General features: G+C 39.0%; 1 pseudogene; it reads left to right on the top strand.

Moving 5' to 3' along the window:
- The first annotated feature begins 3,586 nt into the window (after positions 1-3,586).
- On the top strand, positions 3,587-9,397 carry LOC147286042 (uncharacterized; annotated as a pseudogene).
- The last annotated feature ends 3,202 nt before the right edge of the window (positions 9,398-12,599 follow it).

Genomic DNA, 12,599 nt, shown 5'->3' with positions numbered 1-12,599 from the left:
TTGGTTTATGCAATGCTCCGGCCACCTTTCAAAGATGCATGATGTCAATCTTTAGTGACATGGCAGAGTGCTCCATTGAGGTATTCATGGATGATTTTAGTGTTTTTGGCTCTTTCCTTGATGATTGTCTTCACCACTTGGATCTAGTACTTAAAAGATGTGAAGAAACCAACTTTGTGCTCAATTGGAAAAAGTGTCATTTCATGGTTCAAGAGGGCATAGTTTGTTTCTCCAAGAGGGATTGAGATTGATAAAGCAAAAGTGGAACTCATTGAGAAGTTGCCGCCACCTACAAGTGTGAGGGCCGTGAGAAGCTTCCTTGGCCATGCCGATTTTTATAGAAGATTTATTAAGGACTTCTTCAAGGTATCAAAGCCACTTTGTGATTTGCTAGCCAAGGATGCACCATTTATATGAATGAGGCTTGCCTACATGCCTACATGCCTTTGAGAAGATCAAGGAGCTACTCATCCAAGCTCCTATCATTTGTGCACCGAATTGGAGTATGCCATTTGAGTAGATGTGTGATACTAGTGACTATGTACTTGGAGTCGTTTTGGGACAAATAAAGTACAAGTTTCTCCATGCCATCTATTATACAAGTAGAACCTTGAATGATGCTCAAATCAACTACACCACAACGGAGAAGGAATTGCTTGCCATCATCTTTACTTCGGAGAAGTTTAGAAGCTACTTGTTGGGTGCCAAAGTCATTGTGCACATGGATCATAGTGCATTGAAGTATCTCTTGTCCAAGAAAAATGCAAAACCGAGGCTTATAAGGTGGATACTCTTATTACAAGAGTTTGATATTGAGATCAAAGACAAGCCCGCAAAGGAGAACTTGGTTACAGATCACTTGTTAAGATTAGTGGAAGGAGGTGATGATTCTCACATCCCTTTGTGTGAATCTTTTCCGGATGAGAGTTTTTTTGTCATGACTATTAAAGAAGATTCTTTGCTTTAGTTTGTGCATTTTGTGAACTACCATGCTAGGGGAGGCAAGTTTGTGCCTAAGGAGTTTGACTAAAGCCAAGAAGAGGTTTTTGAAGGAGGCAAGACATTGCATTTTGGATGATCCCTTCTTATTCAAAATGTGCAAAGATCAAGTGATAAGAAGATGTGTACACCAAAATAAAGTTCAAAGCATTCTCATTGATATGCTTGTGGATGACACTTTGGAGGCAAGAAAACCGCACTAAAGGTACTCACTAGTGGATTCTTTTGGCCTACCATATTTAAAAATGCATATGATTTTGTTACTAGTTGTGATAGATGCCAAAGGGTTGGAAACATTTCATCAAGAAATCAAATGCCCCTAACTAATATCTTGGAAGTTGAATTGTTTGATTGTCGGGGCAATGACTTTATGAGACCATCCCCTAGTTCCTATGACAATCTATATATTCTTGTGTGTGTTGATTATATGTCAAAGTGGGTTGAGGCCGTGGCATCCAAGACAAATAATCACAAGGTGGTTATGAAATTCTTCAAGGAAAACATCTTTTTAAGGTTTGGCACTCTTAGGGTTCTCATTAGTAATGGAGGATCACATTTCATCAATAAGCCCTTTGAAGTCTTACTCAAGAAGTATGATGTGAAGCACAAAGTGAGCACTTCCTGTCATCCACAAACTAGTGGACAAGTTGAGATTTCAAATAGGAAAATCAAGCATATCTTAGAGAAGATGATGAACACTTCAAGGAAGGATTGGAGCTTAAAATTAAATGATACTTTGTGAGCATATAAAATGACATTTGTGGGTTCTCATTAAGACACCCTTGAGAATGTCACCTTATAGGCTTGTGTATGGGAAGGCATGTCATCTACTCGTGGAGCTTGAATACAAGGTTTTGTGAATACTTAAGAAGTTGAATTTTAACTTTGTCAAGGCCGGTGAGAAGAAGAAGCTTGATCGTTGTGAGCTTGATGAGTTGAGGTATGAGGCATATGAGAATGCTAAGTTGTACAAGGAAAAAACTAAAGCATACCATGACAAAAAGCTTGTGAAGAAATTTTTTGAGCCAAAGCAACTTGTGCTTTTTTACAATTCAAGATTGAAGTTGTTTCTGGGCAAACTTAAATTAAGATGAAGTGGTCCATTTCAAGTTGGTTTCATCATCTAGTCTTCTCCTTTTACTCTTGATTTCATTTATTTTCCATATTTTGATGTTGTTTGTACTTTATATGGCTAGGGAGTAGTTTATTGATTTGGGGCTAGGGATGTAGCCCTAGCCCAACTATGTAATGACTTTGTGATTTGTGATATAAATGCCTTTTTGGATATATATGCTCTTATACTAGTTTAAAGATCATGATTTGTATGTGTGAATTTACCACTTATGCATATAAGAAATGTTGTCATGTAGAAATTACAGATTGGTAACCTTTAGTTTTTAAAGCATGTTATATAAGAGCATGGTAATTTAAAAGCATCTTGATTGAATTGTTTGGATTCCTCATCCTTAGAACTTTATGCACCTAGGGTTTGCTATGGCATTAATCTTAGGTAGTTAGCTTTCACCTTGGTTGGGGTAGTTGATAACATGAAAGAGAATGTGCCCTAATTCACCTTGATCGGGGGTTATGAGGGAATTTAATCTATCCAATTTTGTATAATCACTAATTGCATTGTTTGTTACGTAGGAGGGTAAATGTGAACCCCTAATAACTCAAAATCCTTCATTATCATTGAATTTAACTTGTACTTGAATTTTCTTGCATTTCTATTTGTTAGGTTCGAATTCTAGTGTTACTTATCATTAATGAACCAAACAATAACTCAACACTACACATTTGCACATACTATTATGCTTAGTCTTGGTTTTGTATATTACATAGTAGGTTGTTTGTTAGTTTTATAACTCTAAAATCAATCTAGATGTGGTTGAAATCTCAATCCAATCTCTTGGGTACGACAACTCCCTACTTCCATTTCCATATTAAAACTTGACAACCTTGCACTTGAGGTAGGATAATCAACATGGACCCTTAAATTGGCCTCTGAAAGTCTTGGGAAGGCTGATTGACTAGAAAAACCATCTAACCCGCTGCCACAAGTGGAGGAGCTGGCGGTGGCAGCAGTGGTGAAGTGAACCTGTACAAAAAAATCAACAATTTGAGCCTAAAATCAACTTAGAGACTTTAATTCAATTGAAATGGGTCAAAAACAACCCAGAAATCTGAAAATCAAAGGGAAACCCGAAGTGTGTACAAGCCCTAGAAATTCAACCTTCAAATTTTTCAAAATGGACCAACTAAACCAAGGGGGAAAGAAATTCCATACCTAGAGGATCAACTTTCATAACTGGGTTGACGGCCAAACATCGTCGGAAATGCTGGAATCGGCTGGCGGGTTCCGATGGAGATGGTTTAAGGCAATCTCATATTAGAAAATTGATTGCATAATTTATTTGTAGGCAAGTTGAACTTACTTAGGTGTTTTATCTTTTCAATTGCATAGAATTGTTTGGGGGCTTTCGATGAGATTTACATCAAGGTTCATGTTTCCTAGGACGATAAGCCAAGATATTGAACAAGAAAAGGTGAGATTGCCACCACTGTATTGAGAGTTTGTACTCCTGATATGAAGTTTATATTCGTGTTCCCGGGTTGGGAAGGGACTGCTTCTTATTTTAGGGTACTATGTGATGCTATAAGTAGACCAAACGGATTAAAAGTTCTCACAGATAATATTGGATTTTAGAGTTTTCTAATTGTAGTAATACTAACCTTTGATATGATATTCATAGAATTTTGTTAATTTTACTTTAGGGCACTACTATCTTGTGGATGGTGGTTATACTAATGGTGAAAGATTTCTTGCCCCATATAGAGGATCGAACACGATATCATTTGTCAGAATGAAGAGATAAAAGAGAACCTTCTATGGACTTGTGGGCTCGAGACCTTTCCAACGGGTCCAAAGTCAAAAACGAAAGCCCATTAGAACAAAAAGTCAACTTTGGGTCAAGCCCATTAAAACAAAATTAAAAATTAAAACTAACTCAAAACTTTTTTATTTTTCCAAATAATTCCTAAAATCTCACAATAAATCCCAAATAAAGATTTTGAAAAATACGGGGTCTCACAGTTTGTATATTCTTACATACACTTGCGCATCATGTAAAGAATTGTACAATGGGGAGTTGATTCAAGCGATCAGGGGAAACTATTAGTAGATATTTCAATTCTATTTTAAGTGGAGTGTTAAAGGTTGCAAAGTAGACTTTTGAAGGCGCCAGAACCCATAACCGACAATTGCGTCTATGAAAGATGGAGATGGTTTAAGGTAATCTCATATTACAAAATTGATTGCATAATTTATTTGTATGCAAGTTGAACTTACTTAGGTGTTTTGTCTTTTCAATTGCATAGAATTGTTTGGAGGCTTTAGATGAGACTTACATCAAGGTTCGTGTCTCCTAGGACGATAAGCCAAGATATTGAACAAGAAAGGGTGAGATTGCCACCAATGTATTGAGAGTTTGTACTCCTGATATGAGGTTTATATTCGTGTTCCCGGGTTTGGAAGGGCATGCTTCTTATTCTAGGGTACTATGTGATCCTATAAGTAGACCAAACGGATTAAAAGTTCTCATAGATAATATTGGATTTTAGAGTTTTCTAATTGTAGTAATACTAACCTTTGATATGATATTCATAGAATTTTGTTAATTTTACTTTAGGGCACTACTATCTTGTGGATGGTGGTTATACTAATGGTGAAAGATATCTTGCCCCATATAGAGGATCGAACACGATATCATTTGTCAAAATGGAGAGATAGAAGAGAACCTTCTAATCATCAAGGGTATTTCAACATGAAGCATGCGGCCGCATGAAATGTAATTGAACGGTGTTTTGGACTACTTAAGATGTGTTGAGCCATCTTGAGAAGTCCATCATTTTTCCCAATAAATACGCAATGTAGAATCATTACTGCTTGCTGCCTATTACATAATCTTATTAGAGGTGAGATGGTAGTTGATCCATTGGAGGATGAATTGAATGAAACCGAAGGTGTTGACGGTGTCCAAGATGGGGATGTCATTGGGACTATTGAAACTTTAGATCATTGGAAAACTTGGAGGAATAATTTGGCAGTGGAAATGTATAATGAGTGGGTTAGGAATAGACAATAAACTCTAGTATATGTACTTTAGGCAATAAACTTGTTGGTTACCTTGTAATTGACTATTTGGTCACTTTTTATTTTTGGCCTTGGATAATGTTATTTTTTGCCTTGGATTTAAAGTTATTGAGTCAGGTTGTTGAGGTTATTTGGTAATGTTTGATAATGTATTATCTTGACTGCTGGAATGTTTGATAATGTACAACTAGAAGTTGGGTATGAAGTGAGTAGTTTATTAGTGTGAAGTTAGTGTTTGTGGATAAACCCACGTCGATCCAACAGCCAACCATGGCTGGACACGTGGTTGGTCAGACCCAACTTCAGTGTTTGACTTCTCAGTGGTCAAACTTTGACCTCCACATCATCACACAGCTCGGCACTTCCACTGTCAGCTCGGTTCGGATCTCCATGCCGAGTCCTTCGTGCCCGGTCCGATCCGAACCGATGATCTTCCAAAGGATTCAATGTTTATCTTTCCATGATCATCCCGGTTCGGGTCGGCTCGGCGTCGAAGGAACATCATTTCGAATTCTAGCAACGATCGGTTACGACTCGGAGGGGGCACCACCTACTGGATCGGCTCGGTTGGGAACTCCTTGTCCGATCCGATCACACATGGACTTCATGTATATACATAAAGACATGCGTTCGGGTCGGCTCGGCTCCCCGCCGCCATTCCAAGGAAGATCACGTTGGGACAAATCGCCACACTTAAATGCACCTGACAAAGATCTTCTGACAAAAGGGACCTCCTAGCCCACATTCATGACTACTGAGGCAGTTCACCTGAATCTTCCATACTTGCATTCAATGCAGCATTGAATGCAAGGGAGGTGGGTAGCTGTACACGCCACTGTTCACGACCGAACCCGTGGATCTTTCTCAACCAGCCAACCACATGCAGGTAACTTACTCATCACAATCCCTTTTGCCTATATATACCAACTTATATGCACAAAATCAGGGATCTGGCTATCAATCTCTCACCAGACAAACACTTACACAAGACTTTCACTCACCCAAGAGCATACCCAACTTGCTGAGAATAAACCCAGAACATTTACCTTGTTCTTCCTATTCTCCCAAGTTCATCCTTTATTCTTCCTCACCTATTTTCAAACACCATCAAACACACATCACTGACTTCATCATCGGAGCGTGTTTGGCTGGTACCACACCGGTCCATCTCCTTTGATCTTGTTTCTTTTACAGGAAGATCTCACGTCATCATCCAGCAAGACTTCGGATCAGCCAGGTCACCATTTCTAAGTTGTTGCATCTCTCTTACGGAAATTTGCATCAACAGTTAGGTATGTAACTCTTACAGCCCATTGAAATATTGTATTCATTTTGTTTTCTTCTTTGAGTTTACTAGATGCATGGAACCATGATAATTGGCTTTCCATTTTTCCTTCTTTCGGTTGAAGAAAAAAGTGTTATGTTCATGTAGTTGAACTCTTAGGATTTGTGATGAACAAAGATAATGCAGAGGTTCCATGGATGTTGCTGACTTTGAATGTTATGATTGTACATATATATATAGGCTATATAGCTCTTCTTCTAAGCCAAAAGCTGAGTTTTATTGTAATGCTCCAAACCTCGGGCTCATAAACACACTGAAACCTTGCCATTTAAATCCCTTTTCAAAGAATGAGTCATGCACTTAACATAATAAATAAATACATATAATAAATCAGAGTGTAAGCCCAAAAACATTTATGTGAAATCACTGTATAAAAACAATTACACAAATCAAAATGGGTCACACTGCCTCGTCTTCTCCCCACTGCATCCTCAGCCTGCTTAACCTGCAAAACATCAACCACACTGCACCATATCCATGGTACACTGGGTCATTCAAACAAACAACCCGGTAAACTCACTAGAGCTCGTATGAGTGAAATGACTTAAACAACTAACCACAATAATTTGCTCAATTTCCATACTCAATAATAATCCACAATAAAATCCATAATTACTCAATCATATAATAATTTCATCGCCAATCATCCAAACATCAAGATAAACATAATTCCTCAAATTCACATCAAATCCCACCAATAATAATAAAAAATCATTATGGCAAATCAATTGCCTAATTGTCAACTATTAACCTCAACATCAATCATTCACATCCTAATTAATAACCTCAATGCATAATCATCATCATTTCTATCATCAAGATTCAAGCCTAGACTTTACCAAGTCCTAGCAAACAATGCAATACAAGCACACAATACAAACAATCATCTATCTAATTTCACTCACAGTACAACCACGTGAAAAGACCAAATTGCCCTTTGATGGAAACACGCTTGGATATCAAATTTGGCAGCATGACAGCATCGGGAATAAGATTTCCCGAGCCCGTGTATCTGTTAAGACTAGACAACCAATTGAATACCAAACAAAAACACAAATGGCCGCTGAACGACCGAAACGGGCTGCCGCCACCACACACGGTGGCTGCCCCGCCCCAACTAATACACAAAACACCACAAAACTCACCACCGGACCAGGAAAAGCTTTTGGAGGTTCCAAAGAGTCACAACAACGAAGAAAACGCTGTCACACAAGGCGGAGCTACAGTGGCTGCTGCTGCAAAAAAGGAGAATTTGAAATGGATTCATAATTGGCTCAATCCTCCAATACAGAATTGAAGAGCATGAAGAGAGGAGCCAAATCGATATCTGGGTCGACGCCAAATGTCGCCGGAATCGCTCGAACTCGCCGAAAAAGTCGCCGGACTGAAATTCTTCTATCCGCTGCCGTGAGAGGTCGTCGGAGCATGGGGGAGCCATGGTTGAACTCGCCGCGATGAGAGGAAGACAACCCAGGTGAAGAGAGGTCGCGACATCGCCGGAAAATCGAGTCAACGCTGAAACAGGGCTGATCGGATCCGGGCTGGGTTTCTCGATTTGGGGGGTTCTGGGCTGAACCGATGCCAAGTGAGGAAGAGGAGGGGCGGCGATGGGGTGGAGCTAAAGTCCGACCCCAGCTGCCGCTAGACGCGCCCTCACGCGCAGGTGGTAGGGGCGACGAGAGCGAGTGAGAGAGATATGCGGGAGAGAAAGAGAGAGAGAGAATCGAAGAGAGGGGAGAGAGGAGAGATAATGAGAGAAAAAATAGACTTTTGGGTATTTAAAACCCTTTCATGCAATTTTACGAAAAAATGCCCCTCACTTTGAACGTCCGTAAAACCCAAACCATAACTCGGATATACGCGTGCTTCGTGTCTACGAACTCGAGGACTCGAGACCTATCCAATAAGTCCAAAGTCAAAATCAAAAGCCCACTAATTTTAAAAGTCAACTTTGGGTCAAGCCCAATTTAAAACGAAAATTAAACATTAGCCCAAAACCTTTCTTTTTCTCAAATAAATTTTCTAAAATAATCAAAATAAATTCTCAAAATATTTAAAATAAATCTTTAAAAAAATACGTAGTCTCACATTTATCATGGCGGTACAACTGCCCAATCTTCTTGTTCTTGGTTTGATTTATTTTTGATGCATTTGTTTAGAGCCTTTGGTAGTTTAGTGTTGTGAATTTGTTGGCAGCAAGGCAGTACAAGTGCCTATACTGTTTTCTGAATTTGTTGGTTAGTAAGTTCCTATAATTTGTTGGCAGCAAGCAACCTATTGTCCTAATGTAATTTACATATTTGTTGTTTTTTGAATTCATATATTTAGTAAGTTCCTAGTAGACTAGCAGTGGTGTGTAATTTTGAATCCATAGTAATGGTTATGCTCTGCTCAAAGTATTGAATTTGAAAGTGGTCATCCTCATTTTGTTTACAGTTAGCAAACATCTAGTTTTTACAAGCTCTGTTGAGTATATAACTGTATAATTTGTTGTTTGTGTTAATGTACGTGTATAATATAATGTGTATTTAATGTCTAATAGATCATGAAAACTATCATTTTGTTTTCAGTAGTGATGAAGTATGAGAGGCTTATGTACAGGTTAGTTTGTTTGTTTTTTTTTTTTTCTTATAGTTACAGTCTATCATTTATATTTCATGGATCGAAGCTGATTTGAAAGCTTGTATTTGTACATGCAGCATAACAATGATGCAGAAGGGATGCGGGAAAAATCAATTCCAGTATATGAGAGATTGCAAATTATCTTTGGGAAAGATCGAGCAACCAGGATAGAAGCTCAAACTCCTTTTGAGATGGCCAATGAAGTGAACGTTGATGACAATGAAGAGAACGAGGTTGAACCGAGTAATTCCTCTTCTTCTTTTCTTAGAACGAACTGAACTTCAACAATCTCTACTAACCGATTGAGGAAACGGTCACATGATGGTTCAAACAAAATGGCTAAAGTGCGCTGAATCTATTGAACAACTCAAAGCTATCACAGCAAGCTTTGTTAAGGGACCAGAAGATGGGCAGAAAATACTTGCTTAGTTGGGGAAGATGAGCTTGCCTCTCAACGACCAAATTGATGCTTTGAATATGATTTTGGAGAAGCAACATAATGAGACATTGGAAGGTCCGATGAGAGAGGAGTTTGTGCATATGTTGCTTACATGAAGGAGCCGTATTGGTTGACTATGTTGATATTTTAATTTACTGTTTTGGATCATTTTTTTAACTTAGTTTTGGGGATTGAGACTATGTAAATGGTGTGTTATAGGATGCAGAACCCTTTCATTGAGAACAAAGTTTGTTTCTAATATTGATTTTTGGCTTCCTTATGGACGGCCAAGATAATGATTATTCTCTTAGTTTTCTCACCTTTTAATCTTTCTTGGATTCTTTAGTCTTTGTGTTTTTAGTTTTAGAACGTATATTGCTTGTATGTAAAGGTTTTAGTCTTTGTGTTTTTGTCAATTGCATAGTGTTGATGCATAAATTATGTCAAGGCCTTCGTCGATCACTACGTCACTCTCCTTTTACCCTACACACTAGAACAAAGAACACTAAGCGTAAGGGGGCACCAGTGTGGAACCAGCCAAGGACCCTCCAATGCTCAAGTCAATAATCATATCTTTTCAGAGTAGTCTAGAGAGCTAAGGTTGCATATTATACATGAGGGCTAGTGTGCCCTATTTATAATGATTATAGGGTCTCCTAGTTCTTGTCTAATTAGGGTTCCTTAAAGCTTGCCACGTAACTCTTAGTTTATGATAGGCTGCGACTTCTTGTTCAAGTAGAACACGCCTTTTCCTAGGCTAACTCTCGCACAAGCTGTGCCTTCTAGGCAAGAAGCTCATTCACTCCACCCTAGTCATCTACGGACCTTACCACCTGGGACCCCGTAGGTCCTTAGGTGGGTCGACACCAGTACTGAGCCATCTCCAGAGTAACTCCCTCTCAGGGCGTCCCGTGGGTGTAGGCCTCCGAGACTCCCTTATAGCGAAGCCCTAAGCCTATATAATCGGGCTTAGGCCTTCTATTAGTGCCGAGGCTAAGCTACCCTTAACCTTGTACGCTCAATGCACCAAGGCCCTCTTAGGCCTTGCGCTCGTATCCATAGGGGTTAACCCATGGTCCATCACAGGCTACTAACCCGTGTCTAAGCCGAGGCTGGACTAGCCTAGCTCGCTTCTTTGGGTCACCAAGCCTTACCGACCTTGGCCCACTGGTTGCCAAGCCCACCATTGGGCCTTGGTCCTTTGGGTCTCGAGCCCATTCTTGGGCCTCACCCCATCCATTATACCTTTCGGGCCTATGAACAAATTTCTAATCTCTTGGGCCTTTTTCTTAGCCCATGTCTAGTAAAATAACGATTCCAAGACTCGTCGTTTCTATTTCTAAGACACGTAGTTCTGCTCGATCAATATGGGTATCAACAGAAGTCCCCTAAGTTCCCAGGCCAAAAGGTACTTCTTGGATGAGGACATAATAAGTTTTAATTTTTCGAGCAGAACTTTCTAGCGGCATAGGGTCACCGTTCTCGATCCACTTCTCTTCAGTCCCTCAAGTCCTCAATCAAGAAGGACCTTGAAGTTGTTATTAAGTCATTTCGCATGCTATCGCCCTAGCTAATTCATTGTGACGCACCTTGCGGAAGCTAGAATAGGCCCTATGTTGCATTTAACAACCTATCACTGTATCACATGAAGAGAACAAAGGCATTAGGCTAGTGACAGAAATTAAACAAAAAACTCACCTACGAACACGCCTGAGCATAAAATCGAGCCAAGTGAGCTTGAACCCAAACTTTTTCCAATGTTGAGATGAACACAATTGCAATGATAATTGTAGTGGGTGGTCCAATCGCCCGTGGTTGACCCATACCTAGCATGTCTCATTTAGTGAGAAACATAGTATTATTATGATTTAGTACAGTGAATCTTTTAACCTTACATAATACAAACCCCAATATATATACACCATTGGGCATTTATTATAAGGTACTCAATGCCATATAAGATATTAGCATAAGCTCCCATGTAGCACCCGAAGCAACCATAGCCTATAAGACAAAATTTTTCTTTATATATAAATATATATATAAGCATAAGTTGAGTTTCATCCCCCAACTTTATATTGAAACAAAGTTTGATATCTAAAGTAAACCATCAACCCCTTCCATTTTTCCATGCAAACTTGCCACGAGCTTGGCTTGATAGCCCAAGCTGCTTTTTTGCAAATATATTCTTTGCATATATATATATTATCATAAAAATTTGGCGCGCTCCACTTCTCTATGGGCTTCGGCTTTGGTTTCATAAATTTCACAAACTAATGGGCATCTATCCCAATTATTTTGTATGGTCTTCTCCCACAAAATACTAAAGCCAAAAAAGATAATGGCCTGACTTGAGCTTCCAATGTAGGATTCGAAGCAACCATATCTACTTAACAAAATATATATTAAACTAGCATAAGAGCATATATATCCAAATAGACATTATTTCACAAATCACAAATTCATTACATAGTTAGGCTAGGGCTAAATCTCTAGCGCCAAATCAAGAAACTACTCATTAGCCATAAAAGCTAATTACAAACATCACAAATTGAAACATAAATGGAAATAAGAGGGAAAAGAAAAAACTCTAGATGTTGAAGCCAAGCTCCCAAGGGGTGTCACTCCTCAAAGGATGCCCAAAATAGCTTCTTATCCCAAGTGCCTCCAAGCTCCTATTGCAAGAATGATGGTGAATTTGGTGGATGGGTGTTGTGATGATGTTTGGCTTTTTGGAGCGGAAGAGGTTGATGTAAGGAAGATGGAGAAAATAAATGATGGAGAAAGATGAGAAAAGGCTAGGGTTTTGGAAGATGAAAGATGAGATGTGTGTTTTTGAGATGAGATGATGAAATGGATAATGGAATGAGGGTTTTTTGTGTATGGTGAAAGGTCATTTCGTCCAAAGGGGTATATAAGGGTCTTTTTTGAGTTGTCATGTGTAGAATATGTGGCTAGGATTAAAAGGAAATGAAGGGATAATGTTTGGTGAGTTCAAAAAAATGAGACTACTCCATCTTATCTCTCATGGAATGATTTTT

The sequence above is a fragment of the Dryas octopetala genome, chromosome 4 (assembly GCF_963921425.1).
Source record: "Dryas octopetala chromosome 4, drDryOcto1.1, whole genome shotgun sequence".
Classification (NCBI taxonomy): domain Eukaryota; kingdom Viridiplantae; phylum Streptophyta; class Magnoliopsida; order Rosales; family Rosaceae; genus Dryas; species Dryas octopetala.
The sequence above is the reverse complement of the archived record's forward strand: the minus strand, read 5'-3'. Positions and strand labels throughout refer to the sequence as shown.